This window comes from Garra rufa, chromosome 1, assembly GCF_049309525.1.
Source record: "Garra rufa chromosome 1, GarRuf1.0, whole genome shotgun sequence".
Classification (NCBI taxonomy): domain Eukaryota; kingdom Metazoa; phylum Chordata; class Actinopteri; order Cypriniformes; family Cyprinidae; genus Garra; species Garra rufa.
This window is the reverse complement of record NC_133361.1, coordinates 83,869,885-83,892,933: the sequence shown is the minus strand read 5'-3', so window position 1 is coordinate 83,892,933 and position 23,049 is coordinate 83,869,885. Positions and strand designations below refer to the sequence as shown.

General features: G+C 37.6%; 14 non-coding genes across 14 annotated transcripts; all 14 read right to left on the bottom strand.

Annotated features, from left to right (window-relative positions):
- Positions 1 to 74: 74 nt before the first annotated feature.
- Positions 75 to 185, bottom strand: trnal-caa (transfer RNA leucine (anticodon CAA)). The gene is made up of 2 exons: positions 148 to 185; positions 75 to 120 (listed from the first exon to the last, which is right to left on the bottom strand). It is a non-coding gene; the product is annotated as a tRNA-Leu (tRNA).
- Positions 186 to 638: 453 nt separating this feature from the next.
- trnal-caa (transfer RNA leucine (anticodon CAA)) lies at positions 639 to 749 on the bottom strand. The gene is made up of 2 exons: positions 712 to 749; positions 639 to 684 (listed from the first exon to the last, which is right to left on the bottom strand). It is a non-coding gene; the product is annotated as a tRNA-Leu (tRNA).
- Positions 750 to 924: 175 nt separating this feature from the next.
- Positions 925 to 1,035, bottom strand: trnal-caa (transfer RNA leucine (anticodon CAA)). Its single transcript has 2 exons — positions 998 to 1,035; positions 925 to 970 (listed from the first exon to the last, which is right to left on the bottom strand). It is a non-coding gene; the product is annotated as a tRNA-Leu (tRNA).
- Positions 1,036 to 1,487: 452 nt separating this feature from the next.
- On the bottom strand, positions 1,488 to 1,598 carry trnal-caa (transfer RNA leucine (anticodon CAA)). The gene is made up of 2 exons: positions 1,561 to 1,598; positions 1,488 to 1,533 (listed from the first exon to the last, which is right to left on the bottom strand). It is a non-coding gene; the product is annotated as a tRNA-Leu (tRNA).
- Positions 1,599 to 2,059: 461 nt separating this feature from the next.
- Positions 2,060 to 2,170, bottom strand: trnal-caa (transfer RNA leucine (anticodon CAA)). Its single transcript has 2 exons — positions 2,133 to 2,170; positions 2,060 to 2,105 (listed from the first exon to the last, which is right to left on the bottom strand). It is a non-coding gene; the product is annotated as a tRNA-Leu (tRNA).
- Positions 2,171 to 2,336: 166 nt separating this feature from the next.
- trnaw-cca (transfer RNA tryptophan (anticodon CCA)) lies at positions 2,337 to 2,446 on the bottom strand. Its single transcript has 2 exons — positions 2,409 to 2,446; positions 2,337 to 2,382 (listed from the first exon to the last, which is right to left on the bottom strand). It is a non-coding gene; the product is annotated as a tRNA-Trp (tRNA).
- Positions 2,447 to 2,889: 443 nt separating this feature from the next.
- trnal-caa (transfer RNA leucine (anticodon CAA)) lies at positions 2,890 to 2,999 on the bottom strand. Its single transcript has 2 exons — positions 2,962 to 2,999; positions 2,890 to 2,935 (listed from the first exon to the last, which is right to left on the bottom strand). It is a non-coding gene; the product is annotated as a tRNA-Leu (tRNA).
- A 448-nt stretch (positions 3,000 to 3,447) lies between these two features.
- Positions 3,448 to 3,558, bottom strand: trnal-caa (transfer RNA leucine (anticodon CAA)). Its single transcript has 2 exons — positions 3,521 to 3,558; positions 3,448 to 3,493 (listed from the first exon to the last, which is right to left on the bottom strand). It is a non-coding gene; the product is annotated as a tRNA-Leu (tRNA).
- Positions 3,559 to 3,733: 175 nt separating this feature from the next.
- Positions 3,734 to 3,844, bottom strand: trnal-caa (transfer RNA leucine (anticodon CAA)). The gene is made up of 2 exons: positions 3,807 to 3,844; positions 3,734 to 3,779 (listed from the first exon to the last, which is right to left on the bottom strand). It is a non-coding gene; the product is annotated as a tRNA-Leu (tRNA).
- A 461-nt stretch (positions 3,845 to 4,305) lies between these two features.
- On the bottom strand, positions 4,306 to 4,416 carry trnal-caa (transfer RNA leucine (anticodon CAA)). The gene is made up of 2 exons: positions 4,379 to 4,416; positions 4,306 to 4,351 (listed from the first exon to the last, which is right to left on the bottom strand). It is a non-coding gene; the product is annotated as a tRNA-Leu (tRNA).
- A 166-nt stretch (positions 4,417 to 4,582) lies between these two features.
- trnal-caa (transfer RNA leucine (anticodon CAA)) lies at positions 4,583 to 4,693 on the bottom strand. The gene is made up of 2 exons: positions 4,656 to 4,693; positions 4,583 to 4,628 (listed from the first exon to the last, which is right to left on the bottom strand). It is a non-coding gene; the product is annotated as a tRNA-Leu (tRNA).
- A 175-nt stretch (positions 4,694 to 4,868) lies between these two features.
- trnal-caa (transfer RNA leucine (anticodon CAA)) lies at positions 4,869 to 4,979 on the bottom strand. Its single transcript has 2 exons — positions 4,942 to 4,979; positions 4,869 to 4,914 (listed from the first exon to the last, which is right to left on the bottom strand). It is a non-coding gene; the product is annotated as a tRNA-Leu (tRNA).
- Positions 4,980 to 5,144: 165 nt separating this feature from the next.
- Positions 5,145 to 5,255, bottom strand: trnal-caa (transfer RNA leucine (anticodon CAA)). Its single transcript has 2 exons — positions 5,218 to 5,255; positions 5,145 to 5,190 (listed from the first exon to the last, which is right to left on the bottom strand). It is a non-coding gene; the product is annotated as a tRNA-Leu (tRNA).
- A 17,317-nt stretch (positions 5,256 to 22,572) lies between these two features.
- Positions 22,573 to 22,645, bottom strand: trnar-ccu (transfer RNA arginine (anticodon CCU)). The gene has a single exon. It is a non-coding gene; the product is annotated as a tRNA-Arg (tRNA).
- Positions 22,646 to 23,049: the final 404 nt, after the last annotated feature.

The following is a 23,049-nucleotide window of genomic DNA, read 5'->3' as shown; positions in this document are numbered from 1 at the left end:
TCTGAAACACATGCTATATTGCTTAAGTGACATATAAGGATATATGGAATTTTTTCAGGCTTCTGAAAAGTTGTTGTCAGAAGTGGGATTTGAACCCACGCCTCCAATCGGAGACCAGAAGCCTCAGTATTTGAGAAGGTCGAAACCCTTGAGTCTGGCGCCTTGGACCGGTCGGCCATCCTGACAGTATGACAGCTGCGCTGTAAGTATCGGTGCAATTAATAAACTAATGGGAATCCAAAAGTCTGAGCTTTTGTCAAGTGATAGATATTTGCCATATTTAATATCTGAAACACATGCTATGTTGCTTAAGTGACATGTAAGGATACATGGAATTTTTTCAGGCTTCTGAAAAGTTGTTGTCAGAAGTGGGCCTTGAAACCACGCCTCCAATCAGAGACCAGAAGCCTCAGTATTTGAGAAGGTTGAAACCCTTGAGTCTGGCGCCTTAGTCCGCTCGGCCATCCTGACAGTACGACAGCTGTACTGTAAGTATCGGTGCAATTAATAAACTAATGGGAATTCAAAAGTCTGAGCTTTCGTCAAGTGATAGATATTTGCCCTATTTAAAATCTGAGAACATATTCTATATTGCTTAAGTCATTTTTGACATTTTTTTCAGGCTCCTGAAAAATAGTTGTCAGAAGAGGGATTTGAACCCACACCTCCATTCGGAGACCAGAAGCCTTAGTATTTGAGAAGGTTGAAACCCTTGAGTCTGGCGCCTTAGGCCGCTCGGCCATCCTGACAATACGACAGCTGTGCTGTCAGTATCGGTGCAATTAATAAACTAATGGGAATCCAAAAGTCCGAGCTTTCGTCAAGTGACAGATATTTGCCATATTTAATACCTGAAACACATGCTATATTGCTTAAGTGACATATAAGGATATATGGAATTTTTTCAGGCTTCTGAAAAGTTGTTGTCAGAAGTGGGATTTGAACCCACGCCTCCAATCGGAGACCAGAAGCCTCAGTATTTGAGAAGGTCGAAACCCTTGAGTCTGGCGCCTTGGACCGCTCGGCCATCCTGACAGTATGACAGCTGCGCTGTAAGTATCGGTGCAATTAATAAACTAATGGGAATCCAAAAGTCTGAGCTTTTGTCAAGTGATAGATATTTGCCATATTTAATATCTGAAACACATGCTATGTTGCTTAAGTGACATGTAAGGATACATGGAATTTTTTCAGGCTTCTGAAAAGTTGTTGTCAGAAGAGGGATTTGAACACACGCCTCCAATCAGAGACCAGAAGCCTCAGTATTTGAGAAGGTCGAAACCCTTGAGTCTGGCGCCTTAGACCGCTCGTCCATCCTGACAGTACGACAGCTGTGCTGTAAGTATCGGTGCAATTAATAAACTAATGGGAATCCAAAAGTCTGAGCGTTCGTCAAGTGACAGATATTTGCCATATTTAATATCTAAGAACATATTCTATATTGCTTAAGTCATTTATGACATTTTTTCGCGCTCCTGAAAAATAGTTGTCAGAAGTGGGATTTGAACCTACGCCTCCAATCGGAGACCAGAAGCCTCAGTATTTGAGAAGGTCGAAACCCTTGAGTCTGGCGCCTTGGACCGGTCGGCCATCCTGACAGTACAACAGCTGTGCTGTAAGTATCGGTGCAATTAATAAACTAATGGGAGTCCAAAAGTCTGAGCTTTCGTCAAGTGACAGATATTTGCCATATTTAATATCTGAAACACATGCTATATTGCTTAAGTGACATATAAGGATATATGGAATTTTTTCAGGCTTCTGAAAAGTTGTTGTCAGAAGTGGGATTTGAACTCACGCCTCCAATCGGAGACCAGAAGCCTCAGTATTTGAGAAGGTCGAAACCCTTGAGTCTGGCGCCTTAGACTGCTCGGACATCCTGACATTACAACAGCTTTACTGTAAGTATCGGTACAAATAGAGAACTAATGGGAATCCAAAAGTCAGAGTTTTCTTCAAGTGGTTGATATTTGCCATATTTAATAACTGAAAAACATACTATGTTGCTTAAGTGACATATAATGATATATGGAATTTTTTCAGGTTTCTGAAAAGTTGTTGTCAAAAGTGGGATTTGAACCCACGCCTCCATTCAGAGACCAGAAGTCCCAGTATTTGAGAATGTTGAAACCCTTGAGTCTGGCGCCTTAGACCGCTCGGCCATCTTGACAGTACGACAGCTGTGCTGTAAGTATCGGTGCAATTAATAAACTAATGGGAATCCAAAAGTATGAGCTTTCGTCAAGTGATAGATATTTGCCATATTTAAAATCTGAGAACATATTCTATATTGCTTAAGTCATTTATGACATTTTTTCGGGCTCCTGAAAAATAGTTGTCAGAAGTGGGATTTGAACCTACGCCTCCATTCGGAGACCAGAAGCCTCAGTATTTCAGAAGGTTGAAACCTGGAGTCTGGTGCCTTAGACCGCTCGGCCATCCTGACAGTTCGATAGCTGTGCTGTAAGTATCGGTGCAATTAATAAACTAATGGGAATCCAAAAGTCTGAGTTTTTGTCAAGTGATAGATATTTGCCACATTTAAAATCTGAGAACATTTTCTATATTGCTTAAGTCATTTATGACATTTTTTCAGGCTCCTGAAAAATAGCTGTCAGAAGTGGGATTTGAACCCACGCCTCCATTTGGAGACCAGAAGCCTCAGGATTTGAGAAGGTTGAAACCCTTGCTTTGGGCGGCTTAGACCGCTCGGCCATCCTGACAGTACGACAGCTGTGCTGTAAGTATCGGTGCAATTAATAAACTAATGGGAATCCAAAAGTATGAGCTTTCGTCAAGTGATAGATATTTGCCATATTTAAAATCTAAGAACATATTCTATATTGCTTAAGTCATTTATGACATTTTTTCGGGCTCCTGAAAAATAGTTGTCAGAAGTGGGATTTGAACCTACGCCTCCATTCGGAGACCAGAAGCCTCAGTATTTGAGAAGGTTGAAACCTTGAGTCTGGCGCCTTAGACCGCTCGGCCACCCTGACAGTACAACAGCTGTGCTGTAAGTATCGGTGCAATTAATAAACTAATGGGAATCCAAAAGTCTGAGCTTTTGTCAAGTGATAGATACAGTATTTGCCCTATTTAAAATCTGAGAACATATTCTATATTGCTTAAGTCATTTTTGACATTTTTTCGGGCTCCTGAAAAATAGTTGTCAGAAGAGGGATTTGAACCAACGCCTCCATTCGGAGACCAGAAGCCTCAGTATTTGAGAAGGTTGAAACTCTTGAGTCTGGCGCCTTAGACCGCTCGTCCATCCTGACAGAACAACATCTGTGCGGTAAGTATCGGCGCAATTAATAAACTAATGGGAATCCAAAAGTCTGAGTTTTCGTCAAGTGATAGATATTTGCCACATTTAAAATCTGAGAACATATTCTATATTGCTTAAGTCGTAGATGTCATTTTTTCGGGCTTCTGAAAAGTTATTGTCAGAAGTGGGATTTGAACCCACGCCTCCATTCGGAGACCAGAAGCCTCAGTATTTGAGAAGGTTGAAACCCTTGAGTCTGGCGCCTTAGGCCGCTCGGCCATCCTGACAATACGACAGCTGTGCTGTCAGTATCGGTGCAATTAATAAACTAATGGGAATCCAAAAGTCTGAGCTTTCGTCAAGTGACAGATATTTGCCATATTTAATACCTGAAACACATGCTATATTGCTTAAGTGACATATAAGGATATATGGAATTTTTTCAGGCTTCTGAAAAGTTGTTGTCAGAAGTGGGATTTGAACACACGCCTCCAATCGGAGACCAGAAGCCTCAGTATTTGAGAAGGTCGAAACCCTTGAGTCTGGCGCTTTGGACCGCTCGGCCATCCTGACAGTATGACAGCTGCGCTGTAAGTATCGGTGCAATTAATAAACTAATGGGAATCCAAAAGTCTGAGCTTTTGTCAAGTGATAGATATTTGCCATATTTAATATCTGAAACACATGCTATGTTGCTTAAGTGACATGTAAGGATACATGGAATTTTTTCAGGCTTCTGAAAAGTTGTTGTCAGAAGAGGGATTTGAACACACGCCTCCAATCAGAGACCAGAAGCCTCAGTATTTGAGAAGGTCGAAACCCTTGAGTCTGGCGCCTTAGACTGCTCGGCCATCCTGACATTACAACAGCTTTACTGTAAGTATCGGTACAAATAGAGAACTAATGGGAATCCAAAAGTCAGAGTTTTCTTCAAGTGGTTGATATTTGCCATATTTAATATCTGAAAAACATACTATGTTGCTTAAGTGACATATAATGATATATGGAATTTTTTCAGGTTTCTGAAAAGTTGTTGTCAAAAGTGGGATTTGAACCCACGCCTCCATTAAGAGACCAGAAGTCTCAGTATTTGAGAATGTTGAAACCCTTGAGTCTGGCGCCTTAGACCGCTCGGCCATCCTGACAGTACGACAGCTGTGCTGTAAGTATCGGTGCAATTAATAAACTAATGGGAATCCAAAAGTATGAGCTTTCGTCAAGTGATAGATATTTGCCATATTTAAAATCTGAGAACATATTCTATATTGCTTAAGTCATTTATGACATTTTTTCGGGCTCCTGAAAAATAGTTGTCAGAAGTGGGATTTGAACCTACGCCTCCATTCGGAGACCAGAAGCCTCAGTATTTGAGAAGGTTGAAACCCTTGAGTCTGGCGCCTTAGACCGCTCGGCCATCCTGACAGTACGACAGCTGTGCTGTAAGTATCGGTGCAATTAATAAACTAATGGGAATCCAAAAGTCTGAGCTTTCGTCAAGTGACAGATATTTGCCATATTTAATATCTGAAACACATGCTATATTGCTTAAGTGACATATAAGGATATATGGAATTTTTTCAGGCTTCTGAAAAGTTGTTGTCAGAAGTGGGATTTGAACCCACGCCTCCAAACGGAGACCAGAAGCCTCAGTATTTGAGAAGGTCGAAACCCTTGAGTCTGGCGCCTTGGACCGCTCAGCCATCCTGACAGTACGACAGATGTGCTGTAAGTATCGGTACAGTTAATGAAACAGTGGGAATCCAAAAGTTTGAGCTTTTGAAAGTGATAGATATTTGCCACATTTAAAATCTAAGAACATATTCTATATTGCTTAAGTCATTTATGACATTTTTTCGGGCTCCTGAAAAATAGTTGTCAGAAGTGGGATTTGAACCTACGCCTCCATTCGGAGACCAGAAGTCTCAGTATTTGAGAAGGTGGAAACCTTTGAGTCTAGCACCTTAGACCGCTCGGCCATCCTGACAGTACAACAGCTGTGCTGTAAGTATCGGTACAATTAATGAACTAGTGGGAATCCAAAAGTTTGAGCTTTTGAAAGTGATAGATATTTGCCACATTTAAAATCTGAGAACATATTCTATATTGCTTAAGTCATTTATGACATTTTTTTCGGGCTCCTGAAAAATAGTTGTCAGAAGTCGGATTTGAACCCACGCCTCCATTCGGAAACCAGAAGCCTCAGTATTTGAGAAGGTTGAAACTAGAGGTCGAACGATATTGGTTTTTACCGATACCGATAGCTAGGTTGGACCACACTGGTCGATACCGATTAATTAACCGATAGTTTTTGAAAATGGATACTGAACGGCAACTAAAATAGTGCTGTACTATTTAAAAAAAATACTAAACCATACTTTGTAAATGAATAAAAATATTAATAATAATTATATATTGATCATTAAAGTTATTTCATAGTTCATTAATGTTAACAAAATAAACTTCAAAATTTAACAATATTACAGTAAATGTTGAAATTAACAGACTCTAACAAGGAACAACACTTCTATTCTACAGCTTTCATCAATCTTAGTTGATGTTACAAATGGGCTCATTGTAAAGGGGTGTGAATCTTTACATTTTAACAATATGTAAAATTGCAGGTTTTATGCCTTTTGTTTATATTTGGAATCTCTGTATGTCAGTAGGCCTACTGCCATCTTAAAATTAAGATTCAATTTAATTACGATTTTCAATATTTTCAATATCAAATAAATATAACCATGCGTCTCGGTCCGTGTACTTTTTCGTTCATTCATTATTCTATTTTGAAATGAAAGATGAAATTTAAAAAAGGGTGCAGCTTGGTTTTTTGTTTAATAGAAAAAAAGCAGAAATGGCTGTATTTTGTTTTCCAAATGTATTGTTGTCATCAAATAATAATATTAGAAAATTGGACGCATTTCTGATCGTTTTTTAATTTGTAATATTTATTTGTACATTTATTGTATTTCATTTGACTGATCCCAGCTAACACAATTACGTCGTGACGACGTTACTGGACCGGACCATATTCGTCGCAGCGACGTACCAAATAACGTTCCAGCGACGTAACTTTGTGATTCCCATATTCGTCGTAGCGACGTTATTTGGTACATTGCTGGAACGTGGTGAGTACGTCTCCACGACCAAACTGGCACGTCGTGAGGACGTTACTATAAAGGACCACATTGGTCGCGGCGACGTTCCAAATAACGTACCAGCGACGTAACTTTGTGATTCCCATATTCATCGCAGCGACGTTATTGCGTTACGTTGCTAGGACGTGGCAAGTACGTCCTAACGACCAAACTAGCACTTTCCCAGTATTTTTAATATTTGCTTCTCACCTTTAGTCCTGTCCGAGGATGTGTTCCTACCACCTTGAAATCAGTATATAATGACAAACTCAAACATTTTCTGCTGTAAAAAACAAACACTAAATCCTTATGTTTTCAAATTGTTGTAGTTTTTGTAAATATATTCACTGCATACATGCAAACCAATACAAAATCATTAAATTCCAACAGAAAATCAGCATTCATTTATTAAATCACCATTTATTCAGTGTTATTTTCTACATATACTAAGCCATTGCATTTTAAACATGACACCTATTATTTAACCATGTAAAGTGCTGCCAAGTCATTAGCACAGATAATTGAACACATCACATAAAGTACATAGTAATCAAAGAATAATACAACCACTGATTAAAATGTTTTACTTTTACTGAAAAATATTAAATATTTAATTAATGATGGGTATAGTATAGTAATAGTTATCAGTAGCCTACTCTTATTAACACAACTCCCCTAGTTTGGTACAAAAATACTGATACAAAGATAGAAACAATTCAGTAGTGATTTCTGTATTACTTTAAGTTAATTTGTTTTCTGAGTGTCCTGTGTATGAAACACCTGCTACAAATATCTGGTGGTGAAGTGCTGTAATACTGCTTCACTCTCAGAAGCAAAACCTAAACAATTACCAAAGGACCGTAATTCTTCTCAGAAGATAACAGAAATAAAGAAAATAGCAACATTAATAAACAGTAAGAACATGTTAATATAACAATGTAGAGATTACATCTCCCCTGTATTAGGCCCACCCAAAAAACATACAGTAAATGAGCCTGTTGACTTTTTCAGAAAAATCTGAGATCTGTCCCCAGCTGTGGAGAAGACTCTTTGCTGAGAATTTAGGTTCTGGACAGTTGTGAGAGAAAAAGAAGAATGTCTTTCTTACCACAGCAGCAGAAGGTACTCTCTTCTGAGGAAAGGATAGGAGGGTGACACTTCACTCTTGATCTACTCTTGGAGAGTTGATGAGGAGTTTTGCTAAAGAATAAGGTTCCTGCTCAGCACTTGGTCTTATTCAGCAACGAGTACCTCTAATGCAGTGCCACATACTCCAGATTCTTTGCAAACTTGAAACTTTTAATAAAATTGACCATATTATTGTAGTCAGGTTTATTGTTTTTATTATAACACATGGCAAATGTATGAGAAAATTATGTCAAAGGTGTTTTTCTTCCTCTTCGCTATCCTGAGGCTGTACTGTCAATATCCTTCTCTGGCAGCTGAAAGGGAGAATCACCTTGTTAATGTTGCTACTGTATGTACACACAACCAGTCAAAATCTGCAGTCTTTCAGTTTTTTAATGTTTTTCGACACACCAAAGCTATATTTATATTTAACTTACAATACAATAGTGTGAAATATTTTAATTTAAAATACGTTTTCTGTTGTTTTTCATCAAATAGACTTTAAAATGCATTTCTTTCCTGTGAGGCAAAGGTGAATTATTCAGTAGCCTTTACTCCAGTCTTCAGTTTCACATGATCATTCTCATATGATTTGATGCTCAAAAACATTTTTGATTATTATCAATGTTGAAAACAGTTGTGCTACTTAATATTTCTGTGTAAACTGTGATTTCTTTTTAGGATAATTTTATAAATACATAGTTAAGGTTTAAAACCTTTTTTTTTTTTTTTTTTTTTTACTTTTGTAACATTATAAATGTTTTTACTACCACTTCAGATCAGTTTAATGCATCCTTGCTATTAAGGTCTTCATAAAGTAAAAAAAAAAACTTAAGTGACTCCAACCTAGTGTACACAACTAAATTGGGCAACACAGCATATTAGAATGATTTTGAACACCTACAACTGGAGTATTGATGCTGAAAATTCAGCTTTGAATTTAAATGAAAACACACCTTGTAATAAACAATGCACAGATTGCAAAGAACTTACATTCTGATGATTACTTCATTTTCCTCACGGCTGCCTTCCTCAGTCATTCCTAGGCCTTCTCATTTTTCACCTTTCCCTTGAATCCACATAAAATATAAATAAAACTAATTAACCAATTAATTTTATAGACAGTTTGTATAAAACCGCAAATCTTCCTTTTGAAATCTTAAGTTATTCTCCAGCTTCTAAAGGAAAGGCACAATCTGTGGCCATGTTCACAGAGAATTTGATCTTACTATTAGGTGACCTGGCAAGGAGATTTGGCTTAAAACTTATTCATGAAACTCTTAAGAGTCCACAATAACCAAAAAGAGGGATACGTCATTTGCATTGACTTTTTCTTTGTAAAATTTCCACACTAAGCATGGGTCGGAGCTCTTAATACAAAGTGCACCAGATAGAAAAAATTAAGTTTAAAATGTACAGTACATACTTTTGTACACTAGGCCATGCCCCCAGACAGACGAAGGTCCAGCCCCCAAAGTCTCAAACAAATCCTGTGGGAAACACAGCAAAGTGATGTGGTTGTGTATGATTTAGAAATAGGGGAGTCTTACATTGGTCAAATTCAGGCCAACTCAAATATTTTTTAAACATGTTTAAAAATGATCAGGAGCACAGGAGGTGCTCATGAAGGCAGTGGTTTACAATTGTGGTCCAGGTGACCCACAGCACTGCACATTTTGTATGTCTCTCTTGTTAAACCCACCTTCTTCAGATCATCAGCTCCTTAGGAAAGAGCTTCATGAACAAATCTGTCAGTAAAGAGAGATGTGCAAAATGTATAGTGCTGTGTGTCCCCAGGTCCAGGTTTGAAAACCACTGTTGTAAGGTACCATGACATATGACAATCATATGAGCATCAACAATTTCACAAAAATGTCTCCTGACTGAGGAAAAAACAAAATCATTCACAGGCTCTGGAATTAGACTATCAATTGGTATCTATCTAGCTATGAGTAATTGAAATGATAAATCCAACCCTGTGGATTACCTGTCTCTCCTCCTGAGCATTTTGTTGTGTGGGTCCAGGAAGGATACTGCAGCACAACTCCTTTAACCATGAGAAAATGCAGTTCCAGCATGTCTTCACATCCAGGACAACAGAAGGGTCAGGGAGGCCTGAAATATAAATATTTAAGCCACTTAAATCAATTTAAATCTATAGTTGTGCCTGAGTGACACTGAAACAATGAGGTTTAGTTTTTTACCGAGGATTTGCTGGGTTCTTTTGAACACAGTCTTCATGATGGATGATCTCTTGATCCTGGATCCTTTCTGCCATACACTTAGAGCTGGTTTGGATGTCATGTGGTTGTGTCTAAAATACAAATAGCAGCACCATTAGTCCTGTTGCTTTATATATATTTTTTGGTACTGAACAAGTCAGGAACCAAATCAGTAAGTTACCTGTACTTGATACCCATCCCTAATCATAATCATGATTGTCGTGTTGCTGCTGCCCAGACTCTCTCTCCACCTGTTATTAAAAAAAGTATGTTAGTTTTGAATAAAACATTGATAAAACAATGAACAATGAATAAAGCATTCAAACTACTACTTAAAAAAAATAGGCTCAATACATTTAGTGCAATAATATGAAAAATTATCCAGAGACCAGCTTTGAGGACGTGCCCACGACGTTTCTGGGACTTTAGCCAAAATCCTTAAACTACTACATAGTAACAATGAACATCATTTCTAATAAGCAACTCACTGAATGACTCAACTGGTTCACTGGCAGTAAGGACATAAAATAGTGAACTATTTATTGGATACATATTTGTTAAAACTAAAGTATCAGATCTGTTTGTCAATGAAAAGTCACTAGCATAAAAATGATGCAAGTTATGTATGTAAAAATGTTGTATGTAAAAACCAATAACATGTAACGAGCAAATTACACCATTTACAGGCCTGTTAATCGACAGGAAAGCAGGACATTATTAATCCCACATACACTGAATGGGATTTCGGCAGCCTCGGTCTAATTAAAAGTTTATATAACATCAGTGGTTTATATTTAAGTTTACAATACGGCTAGGCTAGCATGAGCATAGTCAGATGCGAACGACAAGCAGTCAACGTTACTATAGGCAGAAGTTAAAATAATTTAAAAAAAATGAATACTGTATAGTTTATCGTGGGTAAATTTCAAACTAGACTAAAAATAAGGTATAACATTTTAATTTAGGATTTTAAAAGTTAACTTAACGTTACCACAGACCGCCTCCAGAACTAAGCTAATTAACTTTAACATTAACCAAACAGGGCATTTATTTATTAAATTAATATAGAAAACCTCAAAAAACACAAAACACTACTTATCTTACGTGTCATCTAACGTTATATCAGCAAAAAAATATGAATAAGAGAAGATTTTAAGCGCTTACCTTTTCCTTCTCGTCCGTCTTCTGGAAGTTGACCGTTAACAGTGTTGCCAGATTGGAAATGTCCAAGTATCGTACCAGAAGCTCAAAATTATCGTATTTGGGAGAAAATTATCGTATTTTAGTCAAACGTTCAAAATAAAGATATTTATCTAGATATTACAGCTATTTCTCCTTTTTAGCACTCATTTTCTATACCTTATTGCAATGCTAAACTAATTATCTTACCCGAGTCAAACGTTCAAAATACAGCTATTAATCTAGATGTTACAGCTATTTATACTTTTCAGCACTCATTTTCTATACTTTATTGTTAAACTAACAACCTCAGTTTTGAAACAACTGACCTAAGTGCGACAGGAACGTTAACTTGTGCTCCTGAGAGAGAGACATTCTCCACGATGATATTGGTTGAGAAGACGTAAGATTGGATGAAAGGCATGCGTAACGCACGTTCACCTCTCCTCACAATCATGAAGGTAGACGTAGTATCCACACAGCTAGATCTTTGAGAATAGAAGCTCTTATAATTACAACGACCATAGTGTCACAAAATTCTGAAATTATCGTACATTGTGGTATTATTGATCGTACATCGTACAGAGGTCAAAATTATGGTACAAATACGATAATTATCGTACGTCTGGCAACACTGACCGTTAATGACGGGCACGCGCACGGGGCACTTACGCAGCACTCAGAAAGTGACGTGCGCTGGTTTTAACCATGGTTTTAACCTTAACATTTGTCCCGTTCCCCCTTTCAATAAACCATTCACAACCATAAATTATCACCATTTGCTAAGCAAACTATTTGGTTTTTGTTTTGCCATTAATTTGATGACAAACATTTCTATATTTTAAATGACGGGTTATACTTATATAATAATTCATTCCATCATGCAAAATGCTTGACGAATTCAGTATATTCCCCATATTATTGGCTATTAAAACGGTTTACACCTTTAAAAATAAGCTTAATACATGTAGTGCAATAATATGAAAAGTTAGTTGGAGACCTGCTGACCACGTCGCTATAATGTTTCCCACGCGACCAACCAGCGACGTCTTTTAAGGACGTGCCTACGACGTTTCTGGGACGTTAGCCAAAATTCAAAAATATGGAACGTTACCACAACGTCCTCACGACGTTGTCATACAGTTTTTCTCAATTGCTAAAACACTATAACCAGTCTTTTGAACTAAAATTTCAAAACTATAACGCCATTTTTGAAAAAGCACACCCATTTCCCTAAACTATAAACACTATTCCCTGCTTTGACACAGGAGTTATATTTGGTGAACTGTTACTGCAAAACTCTACACACAAATCCCTACATTTCTCAGTGCTTACACCATGTGGTCATTTAGAAAGCACAAGCATTCAGTATTGTTCACTCAAGTCTGCGAAGTTTGAGCTCAATTAGCACACAATTACCCAAGTGGAAACACTAGGAGTCAAAATTTAGCACACACCAATCAGAAGCTTCGGTGGAGATAAAAGAGCCAAAGTCAGCTTACAGTTTTTCTCAGTCACTTTGGTGCATTTCTCAGATCAGAAATGAAATTGTCACAACTACTTGTTCAACATCCACATCATCTAGTCTTTTGTCCTGTTGCTCAAAATGTATTACAGTTTTTCTCAATTGCTAAGACACATTTCTTGAAAGCTGCTCTCCTTTTCTCTAAACTGTGAACACAAAACCCAATTTTCAAGCTACATTCACAAAATCTCAGACTCTTCTTGCAAAACCAAACTTTCACCTCAAAACAGTTCAATCTGTGCTCAAAACTGAACTATGTTGTCAAAAAATAGAAAACACAATGCTCAGGACATGAAGCTGGAGAAATAAATGTTTATTGTTCACTGTAGGCTAAATGCATGTTGCAAAACAAAGAAAACCTGTGCATTTAGCACTTGTACAAAAAGACAAAACAGGAATCTTGTGCATTTACACGTAGCACTTGTAAAAACAAACAGAAATCCTATGCGTTTGCCACTTGTGAACAGTAAGCCCATGTAAAAATAAAGTACAAAAATATACAAATAAGTGCAATACTCAACCTCAGCATCATGTCTCCGTACTGGGTCAGGCCACAGGACTTCATCCACATCACAGGCCACATTTTGTCTGGCCAGGCAACAACATAGATGGGAAGAGTTCGTGTGAGAGGAGGTCGAGGTGGTCAGCGAAGACAAAGAACAGTAATGTCTGATGAAATCAGAGCGACTGTGATTGACCATGTTCTTGTCCATGCACAGCAAAATCCCCGGTGTTAATTTAACACTCTCAGTGTTAATTTGTGGACTCATATATACACTGCTTCAGTGTTAACTTCAACACTGCTTCAGTGTTAACTTTAACACTGAAGCCAGTGTTAAAGTTAATGAGATAATTAGGTGATTAACAAAGTGATGATTGATCATTATTGAAGACACCTGATGTTAATAAGCAGAATCCCCAAAGGAGAAAACCAACATTTTTAAGCAACCATTATAGTGGTCAATGTTTGCATTAGTTAGGCTCTTGACCCGTAAATCTTCGATATTAGGTCTTATTTGGCTGCAATAACTGGGTTATAACAGCCAGATAAGCCAAGAGCAGAAATCATCAGGAGGCATTGACTGTGCTTGACATATTATCATATAGTGACTTGAGTATTTGAGATAGGATTTCCTTACAGATTACAAGAAACTGTGAACAAAAGAGCAGTTTTGGCATAATCAGACAGATGAAAAGAGTTAATTTTAATTTAGACACACAGACATGAAGAATCATTGTGAGCATCACAACAACGGTGACCATCAAAAAGCGTGTTGTAGCCAATCAGAACTCATCCATGACTCCCATCATGCATTGCGGCATGAATAAACGATGAGAGTTCAGAGTTGATCTGTTTATCTGAATATGCCTTTGTCACCATTGTTGAGATTCATGGGCTGGTTCTTGATGTCTATGTGTGCCTACATGAAACACTTTTCTAAAACAGGTTGTAAAAAAATCTTTCCAAAACAGTATAGGAAGTACTGGATCTTCTGTGGATTGTCAAGGCTATTACAATAAGTGAAAAAAAAAACTAACAGATTAGACACGGTGATTCATGTCAAACAATGAATATGTTAAAACATAATCATCACCTGATGACATGAGCTTATGTCTGGCTGTTTTAAATCAAACACAGCAACAAACAAAATCTAGTATTAAAGATCTAAGGGTCAAGAGCCCAACTAATGCAAACACTGACCACTATAATGGTTGCTTAAAAATGTTGGTTTTCTCCTTTGGGGATTCTGCTTATTAACATCGGGTGTCTTCAATAATGATCAATCATCACTTTGTTAATCACCTAATTATCTCATTAACTTTAACACTGGCTTCAGTGTTAAAGTTAACACTGAAGCAGTGTTGAAGTTAACACTGAAGCAGTGTATATATGAATCCACAAATTAACACTGGGAGTGTTAAATTAACACCGGGGATTTTGCTGTGTGGTATGAGCATGAGGGAGGCTGGACAAAGGGTACAACCAAACATCAGTAGATTCACTGTGTCCACCATAATCCGAAGATTTAGAGAAGAGAATAGGTAATTACCATTTTTTGACATTATAGGACAGTATGTAAATGTTGACAGCAATTACTGTATGACATACTATAGAGCTGGTAAGTCCCGCCCATCCGTAAAACCCCACTGGACCTCTAGATTGAAAAATCGTCAATGCAAGTGAATGTGAGAAAATAATTATTTGACTATACTGTAATGTCAAAAAAATGGTAATTACCTGTTCTCTTCTCTAAATCTTCGGATGTTTGGATTTCATCAGATATTACTGTTCTTTGTCTTCGCTGACCACCTCGACCACCTCTCACACAAACTCTTCTTCTCAGGCCTCACAAACCAGTGCTCTCTGAACTGGCTTACTGTATATGTTCCCTCACATCATTAGCCACAAGTGTGATCAGTTTTGAGTTGTTGTGTTCAAGTGGTGACACCTGTGCTTTAATTGTGTTTGACTTTTGTCACCTGTGCTCACCATTAAGCAGCACGGGTGCATCACAATGAAAATGTGTTGGCAAGTTGTGTCTAAACAGGTGAAAAGTGCTTATGGTTTTGCCAAAAGAGCGATTGATTCAATCAATGGGTTCAGGCAACTGAGCATTTGGTTCAGACATTAGGGTTTAGTGTTTTAGCAATTGAGAAATACTGTATATACTGTATTTCTCTGTGCAATAGTCTTACCCCTCAAAACATCAAGTCATTAGCTCATCGTATAAGTCATCACCTAAATGCAAAATTTTTGATCTAGTTGTCATGTCAATCATATATTCTACACATTTCTATTAGACTTTTTGTAAAATTGCCATTATTCAAGTGAATATTGACTTTCACTAATGAAGATAATATAGATCAACCAATGATAAAGCAGTTCTCTGAAATAGATCAAAGGTACAACTCATGAACCTTCAATTAGAATGCATATATAGACAGAGGACAATGCAGGAGTTACAAATTCTGACAGTGGACTTTCTAATTTTCTAATTTATTTTCACCTTTGTGCCCATATTTCTTTTTCATTTCTGTTTCACAATGACATTGTAATGTGTTTTTATTTTATTTTTATTTTTTTATTTTTTTGTCAGACCACTAGTACAAGTGTAACTGTGAATCCTGTCCAGTTTTTTCAATCAATATCCCACATACAGTAATGTGTAATTTTGAAGAGGAAGAGTAGGAGGTGAAAGAGGAAGAGGAGAAGAAGAAGGATTATGACGACGACAACGTGGAAGAGACAGAGGAAGGGCAAGGGCAAGAAGACAAGCAGTCTCAAATATTTTAGTTGATGAGTACCAGGGTTGGATCAGGCATGCAATACGATATTACCCCTGCTGCCTGGCCAGGGCTAATTTAGTGATGCTGAAGAGGTTCTTTGGCCTGTCCCAGACCAAAGACTGGATGCTGAGCAGAATAATTATTTTTGTTGTTGTTTGCTGTTTTGTACTGTAGGCTTACTCTACAGTACATTAAATTAAGGAATAAAACACTTGCAAAGGCATAGATTTGTTGTGTTCATCATGTGAAAAGATTTTTATTTGTATTGTTTTCGTAGTATTGTTTTGAATTTATCTCATCAGTGTGGAAAACTGTGTTGTAGTGTGTGTGTTTTTGAGGATTTGTGTGTCATGTCTGAGAGCAAAGTTTGGTTTTTCAGCAAGATTGAATTGTTTTGAGTGGAGAGCTTCATTTTGACATCAATATAGGAAGTTTGGGGAATTGAGTTAGAAGTTGTGGATTTGTGTTTAGAGTTTCACAAATAAGAGGCATAAATTCAAGAAATGTGTTTAAGCAATTGAGAAAAACTGTAAAGTAATGTTACGCTGACCAAATGACGACCAACTGGCGACGTCCTCACAACGTACTGTGTTTGCTGGGAGAGAGCTTCCGGTGTACTAAAATGCGCTTTTTTCCAAAAAATTGTAATTTTTCGATTTGGTTTTGTTGACTTTTTAATATCTGCATTTGAACGACGTGTAATGAAAACAAAATTGAAAATATGAATGAAATTCGTTTTTGTGTTCCCGAGAAAATGTAAATATTGCATAAACCAATCATTTATTCGTTTGTTTGTTTTGAAAACAAAAACGAGAAAACCAATTATACGTAGGTACACGGACCATCCGTGTTTGGCGTTCTCAAACTTTTGACTCGCGAATTGCCTAACTTTCTAAAGTCTATTTACACGTTCTTAAGTTCTATTTAAATGGGGGGAAAACGCGTTTGAGCTGTAAGTGCAGTCATTCTTTATGACAATTTACCTTGTTTTTACTCTAGTGAAAGCGTAGTAACCATGTTGTGTTTTTTGGCTGATCGGTATTCAACTGTTTGAATACAGTCTTACTATAAATGAAAATCTGAATGAACAGCAACAACAAAAAACGTTGTGCTTGTGTTTGTCATCATTTACCATGGCTTTACTATAGTGAAAGTGTAGTAACATGTTTTCTTTTCATGACTTGCCTATAATCTCACATATTAAACACAATTGTGCCTGTAATCGTACTTATTAAACTCAGTTTACTCGTTCTTTAACTGTAAACACAGTCTTACTATAAATAAAAATATGAATGAAAGAAAAACAAGTCATTTTCCATAATAATAATAATAATAATAATTTGTTACATTTATATAGCGCTTTTCTAGACACTCAAAGCGCTTTACAGTGTCAGGGGTATCTCCTCATCCACCACCAGTGTGCAGGATCCACCTGGATGATGCGACGGCAGCCATAGTGCGCCAGAACGCCCACCACACACCAGCTTACTGGTGGAGAGGAGACAGAGTGATGAAGCCAATCAGAATATGGGGATGATTCGGAGGCCATGATGGTCAGAGGCCAATGGGCAAATTTGGCCAGGATGCCGAGGTCACACCTCTACTCTTTTCGAAAGACATCCTGGGATTTTTAATGACCACAGAGAGTCAGGACCTCGGTTTAACGTCTCATCCGAAGGATTTTCCATGCTTTTACTATAGTGAAAGTGTAGTAATCATGTTTTGTTTCCATGATTTGCCTATAATCTCACATATAAAACACTATTTGCCTGTAATTTTGCATAGTAAACACATCTATTCTATTTAAAGTTTGATTTGTATTTAAAAAATATGTTTAGTTGTAGACATTGTCATTTCTAATTAACATTTAATGTGATTTTGCTATGTGTGAATGTAGTAATCAAGTTTTGTGTTTGTGTCGTGGAGCAATAAAAGCATTTCTCAATGAAGAAGACATTGAAGCGTGAGAGGCAGAGTTCCAGATGTCAAAATAAGACTTTATTGAACAGAGCAACAAAGCCGGGTCAGCGATCGCCGCATCTCCGTCTCTGTCTGTCCGGGTATCCCACCTATCTGCGCTACCAAATTTGTAGTTCCGGTTTTTTCTTGGTTATGCCTGTCTGATCCCCCACAATGATTTATTGGCCCACCTGGCCCATTTTTAATGGTGGTTTTTGGTTCAGTCAGCCATTTTTTAAAAGTAAGTGTTATTCCTCCCCCTCCAAGTTGTTATGGGTCTCCAATTAGTTGGAGGTGGTCACGTGGGACATAACTTGTATCTGTCATATGTTGGAAGTCATCCAAAGTTCATTGGTTCACTTGAGTTCACTGAAAACTTCCAGTGGAAACCACTGGTGCTGCCCCCTGGCAGGCATCTGCAATTCAATTTGTGTTGATGCAGTTTTAATCTGTGTTAAGACATCTAGTATTATAATACTCAGTATTTTGATAGATATTGATTACTGTTATAGCCATACATCATTTGTTTGAGTAGAATAGCAAAATATATATTTTTAGGATACACAATATTTGCAGATGGATTACTATTTATATAAACACAGATGTAAGTGCTACAAATAATAATTTAAATGAAAATGCAATGTTATATAGACATCCCTTACAAAAATTAATTAATTTTTTTTCAGATTGATTATCATATGTATAACCACAGCTTTTAACTAACAATGTACTTTATTTTACATTGTCATTAATACATGCTATATGTAGTTACTATAGTAATAACAGTAAATTATGCATAATTGGATGCAACTAACTGTAAACCAAACAAAACAATAATCTTATCCCTATCGTAACTGCATGTAGTAATTTCATATTCAAATATTTATATGTATAATTGTAGTGTAACACCTTTAAATGTGTAACCTTGTTTTGCTTTATTAGCAATAAAATAATGTTTAATTGTTGTAATGGGTGCCATTATTTAGTCAGCTTGAATATATATCGTTGTATCATTATAAAAAAAATTGTGTACCCTTACTGATGAGCATAAGACACTTCTTTCAAAAACATTAAAAATAGTGATGTGTCCAAACTTGTGAATGATCCTGTATTTCTGTGTTTTCTTTTATAAATGTTTTTTTTTTTCATAGGAGAGCTGCTTGGTGTTGACTACCTCCTGGGTCAGACTGGACAGCTCCTGGTAGTGGACCCTGACTCAGAAGAGACAGAGAACATGCTGGAGGATGTGGATGAAGGTAAGGATGAAGAAGACGAGGGCTTCAGGGTGGACCAAACACTTGACATTACTGAGTCGAGTCTTACTGATGACCCAAGCTTCTCTCTGTCCTCCACCCAGCATGATGCCTCCTTCACGCCAGGTGCCTCAGCATCTCCTGACGAGTCTGTGGTATGTTAATATCTCATGTAATGTATGTATGTAATTATGTTTTATGTAATATTGTTAAATTTCTAGGGAAAAAATATAATTTGTGCTGACCTGTAGCTTTTGGTCTGAAGTTGACAAAAAAAATCTAGAAAAATATTTATATTTATTTGGTTTTTTTTTTGTCCCACTTCACTTTACTCATAATGTTGTTTATTTAATTATTATTTTTTTTGTATTTTTCTCACAGGCTTTGCATAGTGCTGGTGTGCTGGACAAAGTGGACAGCCTTGCGGAGTATCTTGTGGAGCTCAGGAATCAGCCATCTCTGGCTCTCACCAACCATCAGGTCAGTTTCTCTTCTTGACCTATCATATGTTAACACTACCACTTGTTTTGTTTTCTCATTTGCCATGTATTATATGCTCTCTCGCCTTAGGTGAGCAATATAGTTGGCAGAACCTGCTGGATTACGATAAGAAGAGAGTGATGTTTGCTGCCAGACACCAGAGTAGGCTGGACACAGGGTCACTCCAGGGGTGGAGAGCGTGAAGAGGCATACATTCACCACCACTGCCCCACTTGCACAGTGGCCAGATTGTTGTCGCCTGATAGAGACCATTTCAAGCTCTGTGCCATCCATAAGAGTCCAAAAAATAAAGGGGATAAAGTTTTATTTATGTGTATTGTTTTCTGCTTTCTGTTCTTTTGCACTTGCAATGAATGCACTAGTGCCATGGACATTAAGACAGTTTTATTTAAAAGTATAGTTTTGTTTTCTGTTCTTTAGCACTTTCAAAACATGCACAGGAGTCATTAATATTTTAAAGTTTTATTCATTTGTATTGTTATGTGCTTTCTGTTCTTTTCACTTGCAGTTAATGCACAAGACATTGGACGGTTTTATTTATATGTATAGCTCTGTTTTCTGTTCTTTTGCACTTGCAAAAAATGCACAAGAGTCATGGACAATAGAAAGTATTATTAAGAGATATTATTCTGTTTTCTGCACATGCAACATAACTATAAGAATAAAAATGTAAAAAAAAAAAGAATAATGAATAATTGGCTATGACTGATTGAAAAATAAAAGTTTGGTCATGATTAAATAACTCTTTTTGTATGTCTTTGTTACAGTATCATTTAACGGTTATAGGCCCTTTTAAAAATGTTGATAAATTTGGGGATTATTTAATAAATAAATTTACAATTTTTTGTACTATAAGTTTTAGAACATAACTACAGCAGAAATATATTTAAAGTGCAAAACCTTTGAATAAGATATCAATAATCAGTAATATAAATCTAATAAAATATTATTTAAATTCATTAATTCAAATAATTTCATTCTTTTGGACATCATTTATGTGATAATTACTGATAAATAAAACATTCAGTAAACACTTCAATGTATGGCAACACTAATATGAACTGGAAAGCTTGTGATCATCCTTACTCCCATATAAATGTACAGGAAAATAGAGAAAACATTTTTTTTTTCAGATAATTTATTGTAAATATACACTCCATAAACATTGCTTTGAAGTTCAAAGAGATAAAATTCCCTTTCATTTCTTTTCTCCTCATTTTTTCCTTTTTTTTTCTTTCTTTTTCTCTTTTCCCCCCTTCTTCCCCCTCCTTCCTTTTCTTCACCCCCTTAACAGACTATTGTTCCCCATCTTTTATTAGGCTACTGGGGCTGTCATGCAGCTGTTTACTTTTTCTTTTAGTTCTTCATCTCATTCAGCTTCTGGATGAACAACTTTTGTGAGAGGACCAAGTGACTTTAGGTTTTCACAAACAGGCTCTGAACATCCCTCTTTTCGGGGCTCTGTCATATATATGTAACCCTCTCTCTCTCTCTCTCTGCGCGTTTACCGGCCTCTAGCACCGCCGCTGCTACTCTGCGTTGTGTTGTGTATGTTCGTGGTGGTAGAGATGAGACGCAGACACAAAGGGGTTCGTTGGGATCGTGGCTTGACCGTTTATTCCACAGCACGGCATCTATAGTATTGATAACGTGAACTGCCTTCAGTTTTTTTAAACTTTCATTGCATTTTTAAACTTGCATAAAGTCAATTTCAATGCACATACAATCGAATAACATGCTTATATTATCATACATAGCTTTGCATTAGCCACCACGTATTAATCATGTTCAAAAGAAATAACAAAACATTTTAACTCTCTATTTTACTTTGCATTTAGATCGTTTTTAGTTTACAACACAAAACATCTCAATGAACTGAACTTTAGTGCGATAACAACAAATATATTTTACATTTCAGTTTCCACTGCCGTTAACATGACTTACCTATAGTATTGATAACGTGAACTGCAGGGAAGATGGCGCACTACGCACATATTATGCACGTATCAACACTACGGTGCATTAAGAAGCTCAAACAACGTTAACTGTATATGTCCTAACAAAACAGCGTCACAGCGACATCTTGTGGACAACACAATATACTGCCTTACATCTACAAGCTCAGAAGTCTTAGCAGAGGATGGTTTCGATCCATCGACCTCTGGGTTATGGGCCCAGCACGCTTCCGCTGCGCCACTCTGCTTGACTTGATGTAGAGCTCGTGCACTGGTCTTTTCAACATAACATGATTCTTGCACAAATTTCTAACTTGTCTTGAAGCACTTGGGCACATATAAAAGTGACACAAGCTTAGCAGAGGACGGTTTCGATCCATAGACCTCTGGGTTATGGGCCTAGCACGCTTCCGCTGCACCACTCTGCTTGACTTGATGTAGAGCTCGTGCACTGGTCTTTTCAACATAACATGATTCTTGCACAAATTTCTAACTTGTCTTGAAGCACTTGGGCACAAATAAAAGTGAAACAAGCTTAGCAGAGGACGGTTTCAATCCATCGACCTCTGGGTTATGGGCCCAGCACGCTTCCGCTGCGCCACTTTGCTTGACTTGATATAGAGCTCGTGCACTGGTCTTTTCAACACAACATGATTCTTGCACAAATTTCCAATTTGTCTTGAAGCACTTGGGCACGAATAAAAGTGAAACAAGCTTAGCAGAGGATGGCTTCGATCCATTGACCTCTGGGTTATGGGCCCAGCACGCTTCCGCTGCGCCACTCTGCTTGACTTGATGTAAAGCTCGTGCACTGGTCTTTTCAACATAACATGATTCTTGCAGAAATTTCTAACTTGTCTTGAAGCACTTGGGCACAAATAAAAGTGAAACAAGCTCAGCAGAGGATGGTTTCGATCCATCGACCTCTGGGTTATGGGCCCAGCATGCTTCCGCTGCGCCACTCTGCTCACCTTGATGTAGAGCTCGTGCACTGGTCTTTTCAACATCACTTGATTCTGGCACACGTTTCTAACTTGTCTTGCAGCACCTGAGCACATATAAAAGTGAAACAAGATTAGCAGAGGATGGTTTCGATCCATCGACTTCTGGGTTATGGGCCCAGCACGCCTTCGCTGCGCCACTCTGCTGAAAGTCACCCCAGATGGGACTCGAACCCACAATCCCTGGCTTAGGAGGCCAGTGCCTTATCCATTAGGCCACTGGGGCTGTCATGCAGCTGTTTACTTTTTCTTTTAGTTCTTCATCTCATTCAGCTTCTGGATGAACAACTATTGTGAGAGGACCAAGTGACTTTAGGTTTTCATGAACAGGCTCTGAACATTTCTCTTTTTTGGGGGCTCTGTCATATATACAAGCTCAGAAGTCTTAGCAGAGGATGGTTTCGATCCATCGACCTCTGGGTTATGGGCCCAGCACGCTTCCGCTGCGCCACTCTGCTTTCCTTGACGAGAGTACCATACGCCGGTCTTTTCAAAACCACTTGATTCTGGCACACATTTCTAACTTGTCTTGCAGCACCTGAGCACATATAAAAGTGAAACAATCTTAGCAGAGGACGGTTTCAATCCATCGACTTCTGGGCCCAGCACGCTTTCGCTGCACCACTCTGC